The sequence below is a fragment of the Triticum dicoccoides genome, chromosome 3B, assembly GCF_002162155.2.
Source record: "Triticum dicoccoides isolate Atlit2015 ecotype Zavitan chromosome 3B, WEW_v2.0, whole genome shotgun sequence".
NCBI classification, from domain to species: Eukaryota; Viridiplantae; Streptophyta; class Magnoliopsida; order Poales; family Poaceae; genus Triticum; species Triticum dicoccoides.
This window is the reverse complement of record NC_041385.1, coordinates 23,105,056-23,113,678: the sequence shown is the minus strand read 5'-3', so window position 1 is coordinate 23,113,678 and position 8,623 is coordinate 23,105,056.

The following is an 8,623-nucleotide window of genomic DNA, read 5'->3' as shown; positions in this document are numbered from 1 at the left end:
AGTTTAAATGTAGATTTTAGAATATAGACATTGTAGAATGTAGGTTTTGTAACAGAATAATTTTTAACCTATTTTAGGTGTTTTGAATAGAATAGGAAATTTTAGGTCTTTTGATTAGAAATTTTAGTAATGGAAATTTTTAGTTGGTAGAATTTAAAAAAATGTTTGTACTTGTTATATTCTGAAATTAGGGCATATTTTTAGGGTTTAGTAATAGAAATAGTAATAGTGGATGATGATGTAGATGTTTTAGGTATAGAACATTTTGAATAGATGATGATGTAGATTTTTTAGTAGAACTAGTTTATTTAGTGTTTCTCAAGAATCGCTCATATGATGTACATATAAAAATGTATATCTAGTGTTGCTCAAATAGGATATGTGCTTGCCCAAGTGACCATGTTTGTAGGTAATAACTCCGAGTGGCCTATGTTTTGCCAGAGTGTTGATTAGTTTCTGTTCCGGCAAATTTCAGGCGCTCGATATGTCTTTTTTTAGCAAAGGTCATGTCGAATTTTTCCTCTGAAGTGGATCATTAATCCTTTTCTAATATTGATTTAGGAAAATGGCGCCACCACCACGACCACCACCATGTAGACTATGCAAGTAAAGATGCACCAGCGGCGTTGCAACTGGCATGTTATTCGGCATCTACTTCCAGCCGAGTTTTCTTCCTACGGCGGTAACAAAATATATAAAACTTGTAAAAACTATTTTGTATTTAGTGTTATTGGTATTAATTCATTGTGTACATATCATTGTGTATACATAGATTGTCCCATGCAATGTGAGGTTGGAATTCAACAAGCTGACCGGAGACATTGTGATCTTTGTGGCTCCTGGGGCCCCCTACACTATGGAGGTCGAGAAAGGATGAAATATGTCACAGATGGGAGGAGATGGATGGGACCGTTTCATCTCCCACATGGGTATCACTGGTGGTGAGTTGATCAGCTTCTCCTTCAGAGCAGAAAGACCCAAGCTGGACGTCATTTAGCTCAACACGGATGAACATGATGAGGACCCACTTGATGAAGCCATATATACTCGAAGAATAAGGCTGGGCGAGGAGGAGGTGTGCAACCTATGGGAGGTAATTCCTCCACGTGCTGGCTTTGTCGGGGTGCCATTCGTGACCCGCCTGACAAGTACCATGGTTGATCGGCATGTTATGCATGGTATGTTATACTTACTGTAGTAATTTCATTATATGCTTTATTGTTAGACTTACGAATGCAAATTATCTGTATGTAGAATCCGATGATATGCATAGTGTAGAATCCAATGATATGTTTAGTGTAGAATCCAATTACATGCTTACTTAGTGTAGAGTCCAACGATATGCTTAGTGAATCCGATGATATGCTTAGTGTAGAGTCCAATGATATGATGTGTAGAAGCTAGCTGGTGATGACCCACAAGTATAGGGGATCTATCGTAGTCCTTTCGATAGGTAAGAGTGTCGAACTCAACAAGGAGCAGAAGGAAATGATAAGAGGTTTTCAGCAAGGTATTCTCTGCAAGTACTGAAATAAGTGGTAACAGATAGTTTTGTGATAAGATAAATTGTAACGAGCAACAAGTAACAAAAGTAAACAAGGTGCAGCAAGGTGGCCCAATCCTTTTTGTAGCAAAGGACAAGCCTGGACAAACTCTTATAATAGGAAAAGCGCTCCCGAGGACACATGGGAATATCGTCAAGCTAGTTTTCATCACGCTCATAAGATTCACGTTCGGTACTTTGATAATTTGATATGTGGGTGGACCGGTGCTTGGGTGCTGCCCTTACTTGGACAAGCATCCCACTTATGATTAATCTCTATTGCAAAGCGTCCGCAACTACAACAAAAGTATTAAGGTAAACCTAACCATAGCATGAAATATGTGGATCCAAATCAGCCCCTTACGAAGCAACGCATAAACTAGGGTTTGAGCTTCTGTCACTCTAGCAACCCATCATCTACTTATTACTTCCCAATGCCTTCCTCTAGGCCTAAATAATGGTGAAGTGTTATGTAGTCGACGTTCACATAACACCACTAGAGGTTAGACAACATACATCTTATCAAAATATCGAACGAATACCAAATTCACATGACTACTAATAGCAAGACTTCTCCCTAGTCCTCAGGAACAAACGTAATTACTCACAAAGCATATTCATGTTCATAATCAAAGGGGTAATAATATGCATAAAGGATCTGAACATATGATCTTCCACCAAATAAACCAACTAGCATCAACTACAAGGAGTAATCAACACTACTAGCAACCTAGTAGCACCAATCCCGGACTTGGAGATAAGAATTGGATACAAGAGATGAACTAGGGTTTGGAGATGAGATGGTGCTGGTGAAGATGTTGATGGAGATTGCCCTCTCCCGATGAGAGGAGCATTGGTGATGACGATGGTGATGATTTCCCCCTCCGGAGGGAAGTGTCCCCGGCAGAAAAGCTCCGCCAGAGCCCTAGATTGGTTCCGCCAAGGTTCCGTCTCGTGGCGGCGGAGTCTCGTCCCGAAATGTTCTCTTCGATTTTTTTCTCATCGAAAGACTTCATATAGGAGAAGATGGGCGTCAGAGAGCCACCAGGGGTCCCTCGAGGTAGGGGGCGCGCCCAGGGGGAGGGGGCGCGTCCCCACCCTCGTGAGCAGGGTGTGGGCCCCCTGGCCTTCATCTTTGGCGACGATTTTTATTTATTTATTCTAAGGTATTCCGTGGAGTTTCAGGACTTTTGGAGTTGGGCAGAATGGTCCTTCAATATTTGCTCCTTTTCCAGCCCAGAATTCCAGCTGCCGGCATTCTCCCTCTTCATGTAAACCTTGTAAAATAAGAGAGAATAGCCATAAGTATTGTGACATAACGTCAAATAACAGCCCAGAATGCAATAAATATTATCATAAAAGCATGATGCAAAATGGATGTATCAGCCGGTGACATGCTTAATTAGTCTAGAGTCCAATGACATACATGCTTACTGCTCGATCGATGACATGCTTACTGTTCGATCCATACTTATTAGTAGAATTCAAGCTGAGTAGAAATGTAGTATTGTTTTTGATAGTGTAGAAATCTATACTTAGTTGAAACATATTTGCAAGAGTATGTGCGAGGCTACTTATTAATTGTTATGTTTTTCTTATTCAGAAATTGCCAAAGAGCCTATTTGTAAGTTGTGGTATTGAGCCTGATGAAGAAGGCTCTGCTGGAATACGCCTTACCGCAAGGGGCTCCGTCACCACCTGTGCGTATGGCGTGGACATGGACGATCGCACACACTTCAGCTCGGTTGGGTGGAAGAACTTCCTCGTTGGCAAGAATCTTCATGTTGGACATGCCATCCTAATTACTATCAGGAACACCCACTGCCCTGGCTTGAGGATGATGGTCGTCGTTGATATCATCTAGAACTACATATGTGCGTGGTTGTATGACTACCCCTAGTAGACTGCTATATGCTGTATGACTACCTAGTATTGCTTATCATATATGCTACTATATGAACCATATATGTGTGTCAGGATGCATGTTGACTATATATGAGTACCTATAATGCTTAATGATATTGTATGACTACTGTATGACTATATGGTATTGTGGTTAATGATATTGTTATCTGATATATGTGAAATTGCAGTTTATTGAAACGAGGTACTGTTCTAGATCAATAGGAAGCAGGGAAAAATGTTGAAAGATACAACAGTAGCATGGGGAAAGAAAAGCGCTACACCTACTTAATAGTGCTACCTCTTGAGCACGCGTTGGTTTTCCCTTGAAGAGGAAAGGATGATGGAGCAAAGTAGCATAAGTATTTCCCTCAGTTCTTGAGAACCAATTAAACAATCCAGTAGGAGGCTCCTCAAAAGGCCCTCGTAACTACACAAACAAACAAGAACCTCGCAACCAACACGATAAAGGGGTTGTCAATCCCTTCACGGTAACTTGCGAAAGTGAGATCTGATAGAGATAATAAGATGAGATAAATAATTTTGGTATTTTTATGATATAGATTGGAAAGTAAAAGATGCAAATAAAAGTAGATCGAAAACTTATATGATAAAAGATAGACCAGGGGGCCATAGGTTTCACTAGTGGCTTCTCTCAAGATAGCATAAGTATTATGGTGGGTGAACCAATTACTATCGAGCAATTGATAGAAAAGTGCATAGTTATGAGAGTATCTAGGCATGATCATGTACATAGGCATCACGTCCGCAACAAGTAGATCGAAACGATTCTGCATCTACTACTATTACTCCACACATCGATCGACTCCTGCCTGCATCTAGAGTATTAAGTTCATGAAGAACAGAGTAACGCATTAAGAAAGATGACATGATGTAGAGGAATAAACTCATGCAATATGATATAAACCCCATCTTTTTATCCTCGATGGAAACAATGCAATGCGTACCTTGCTGCCCCTGCTGTCACTGGGAAAGGACACCGCAAGATTGAACCCAAAGCTAAGCACTTCTCCCATTGCAAGAAAGATCAATCTTGTAGGCCAAACCAAAATGATAATTCAAAGAGACTTGCAAAGATAACCAATCATACATAAAAGAATTCAGAGAAGATTCAATTATTTCTCATAGATAAACTTGATCATAAACCCACAATTCATCAGATCTCGACAAACACGCCGCAAAAAGAGTTACATCGAATAGATCTCCAAGAAAATCGAGGAGAACTTTGTATTGAGATTCAAAGAGAGAGAAGAAACCATCTAGCTAATAACTATGGACCCGAAGGTCTGTGGTAAACTACTCACAACTCATCGGAGAAGCCTTGGAGATGATGTAGAGGCCCTCCGTGGTCGATTCCCCCTCCGGCAGAGCGCCGGCGAAGGCTCCAAGATGGGATCTCGCAGATATAGAAGGTTGCGGTGGTGGAAATAGTTTTTTGTGGTTCCCCTGGATGTTCTCGGGGTACATGTATATATATAGGAGGAAGCAGTAGGTCGGTTGAGCCACGAGGGGCCCACGAGGCAGGGGGCGCGCCCACCCTCTTAGGGCGCGCCCACCCCCTTAGGGCGCGCCGGCCACCCTCGTGGCCGCCTCGTTCGCTGCTTGACATCCACACCAAGTCTCCTGGTTTTCATTTGTTCCGATAACATCGCTCCCAAAGGTTTCATCCCGTTTGTACTCTGTTTGATATTCCTTTTCTGTGAAACACTGAAATAGGTAAAAAACATCAATTCGGGCTGGGCCTCCGGTTAGTAGGTTAGTCCCAAAAATGATATAAAATTGTAAAGTAAAGCCCATAAACATCCTAAACAGGTAATATAATAGCATGGAACAATTAAAAATTATAGATACGTTGGAAACGTATCAAATAGTAGCGCGTGTGGGAAAAGCGCTACTGATATAGTCAATAGTAGTAGCGCTAGTACATACCGCGCTACTACTATCTGTTAGCTGTAGCGCCTTATTAGTAGCGTGACTACCCGCGCTACTGATAGCATTAAAACCCACGCTACTACTAGGGTTTTCCCTAGTAGTGTGAGCAAAAAATCGGCTTTGTCAATCTCTCACGTCACATTTCACCCTACCAGATCATTTCACAGATGCAGATGTGGAGAAAGTCAAGAACGCTACACTTAGGAAGATGGCGATAGCATTCAGCAACCACAAGAAAAGTATATGGACCAAGTACGTCAAGGAGGAAAGAGGACTCCAGAATTTAAGGGAACACTGGAGAAGGCAAGAGATCACTTGGACACTTTCGTGAAATTCAAGGAATCGGAAGTAGCTCAGGAACGGTCGAGAATAAACAAGATCAATACCGCGAAAAAGCAGTGGCACCATAAGCTGGGGCCAGGTGGCTACCAGGTGGGCCCTCCTAAGTGGGATCTCGCTGAGCAACAAATGGTGGATGCAGGGGGCACTCAAGTTACATTGAGCTGCCCCCAGGTACAGGACTTGGTTCTATGCGCATGGGGGGAAGTTGGACCCAAAGACAGGCAAAGTTTTGGAGCGGGCATGTATTAAAGGAGCCGACCTCAGTTTACTTGTTGCAATATAAGAGGCTCAAACGGGGGTGTTGACGCCCAACCGAGAGAACGATGAGCTTACGCACGCCCTGAGGAATCTTGAACAACCGAGAAGAACACGAGGCAAAGGTGTTGTTCCGTGGTTTGAGGGGTTTGCGGACTAGAACGCCAACTACAGAAGCCGTGCGAGAAAGAAGATGTAGGAGGAGAAGAAGAGGAAGTTGGAGGACGAGCAGAGGGAGCACGAAGCAGACCGCCTTCAAGGCCTAGAATCAAGGTAGATGGAGTTGGCACTCGCTTTCCAGCGGTAGCAGCAGCAGATCGACTCACTTAACCAGGAAAGGGGGTCTCAGTAGCGGCAACAGCTAGTAGAGCCAACATTGGATAGCACCATCCCATCCATGCCAAGAAGCAGTGTGGGTTCCGCCCCGGGCGATGAGGCAGTGTTGGATAGATACCCTATGGATGACATCATAGATACGACTAATTGTGAACTACACTTCAAAATGAAGAACATATCCAGGAAGGTGGTGGACGACGTTGCTTATACAAATGCCCCTGAAGCAACCTTCCATTGCAATCCGATTCCAGCTGGCTATGCTCGTGTCGCGGTTGATGAACTGGTAGCACAATATTCAATCTTGACATTCCTGGAGGTGACGACGAGCGCACACTTGGAGAGGCCACAAATCGTATCATTCTATGGAGAAAGGATTGCATCGTCTTTCCAAGGCCACAGACACCGCGTCAGGCTCCTCCTCTAAGTCCGCCACCACGTCAGCAGTCAACTCCAGCTCCTCCAAGTCAGCCATCGCCTCTGCAGACTCCTGCTCCCCCAAGTCCGCCAACGCGTTAGCCCACTCCTCCTCCTCCAAGTTCGGCACCGCATCAACCCACTCCTCCTGCTCCAAGTCTGGCACCGCGTCAGTACAGTCCTCCTCCTCCAAGTCAAGCACCGCGTAAGCCGTCTCCACCGCCTAAACAACAGTGGAAGAGAGGCGCCGCAGCTACGGTGACTAGCGGAACAAGTACAGGAGGCAAGGAATACAAATTTGGTCCAAGCCTCAAGCCTCTTCTGAGGTTGCTTACGACCTGACCGAAGAGGAAAACGAAGCCAAACTGAGGGCCCAAGTGAAGGCCCATTTTGGACTGAAACCGTCACTGCCGCCAGAGGAGAAATTACCTGAGCATGTCATTGACCACTTTATTTGTATGGCTGAACCACCAGCTCCCAAGCATGTTGACTCAGACCATGAGTGCCAAATCAAAAAGCCATATCAAGCACAACAAAAAGAGTCGAGCTCGAGCTCGAGCCAAGTAGCTACCAAAAAAGCGGAAAAATTGTTCCCCAGCTGGGAGAACAGGCGGTGCAATCGATCCCCCCGCTCATTGTACCACCAACACATGTGAGTACCGGCGCTGATTAGTTGGTAAGAACTAACGCTCATAGAAGGATGGCTGAAGTGGCCGGTGTCACTGTTTATCAACTCCTAGAGCTCGAGCCCATGGAGACGATTAAAGAGGGTGAAGTAAAACGGAAATATGCCTGCGGCCAACCTATGGTAAAGCCTGAGGAGATCAAGCGTCTATCAACGAGAATGTGAATTGCATGAATGGTACATGAAAGAAGACAAGACTACCAATCGAGAGTTCCTCATGGTGAGAGTCAAGGACGAGCATTACTACCATGAGAATGCTCTATATCTTGAGTTCACAGAACTGTTTTAGTTATTCAATCAAAACACACTCGAAAAAACTATCGTCAGTTGCTATTGTCTGTAAGTGGTTTCTTTCTGTAATTTAAGTCTCAAGCTTGTTGTAGTGTTCGTTGATCATTACCTGAAATTATACTCACTATATTCTTTTCTGTGCTATTATGCATAATGAAGTCTATGAAATGAAAAGAGCTGGACGCTATGGCATTGGGTTCATTGACACAAATACCATTAATGAAGAGACATGGAAATGTGAATGGGATCAAAAAGACACCGTGAAAAGCTTGCTAGAGTTCTTGAAGCGCCTAAATACATGTCCATAAATACTACTTCCTTACAACTTCGGGCGAGTCACACTGTCTTGTACTACAAATTCTATTTTTGCTTACTAGCTAGATGTTAATAAGTGTACATGATTTAGGGTAGTTGATGAGTTACGCACATGCCCACTTAATTATACATGCAAATGTGTGCGCATGCAGTTTTCGCTGGATCTTGTGAATCATTGAAGTTGACAAAGGAAAAGTTGAAGTATTGGACTCACTAGTTAAATAAGTTACTGACTACGAAATCGTGAAGGGGAGGGTCAACAGGTAATTTCAATCATTATCTAACTATATGTCGGCCTCTTTAAGTTCGTCATTTTCTGATATCAACTAATTAATAACTCCTTTATTCATTTTCTTTGCCGGTGGGCATGACTTGAAAAAAGTTTATCAAACAAGTTGATGGCCCATGGAAGCAAAAGTTGACATGGCGTCGACCCAAGGTAATTAATTCAATAGTACTACCTAGCTAGCTAACATCTCTTTAATTCTAGTTTCAATACCATTATCATGCTTGATTAATTATTATCTGATTGATTCTATTCTCGTAAAGGCCTTGAGGCACGCGCCGGAGACTGATTTATGTGGATA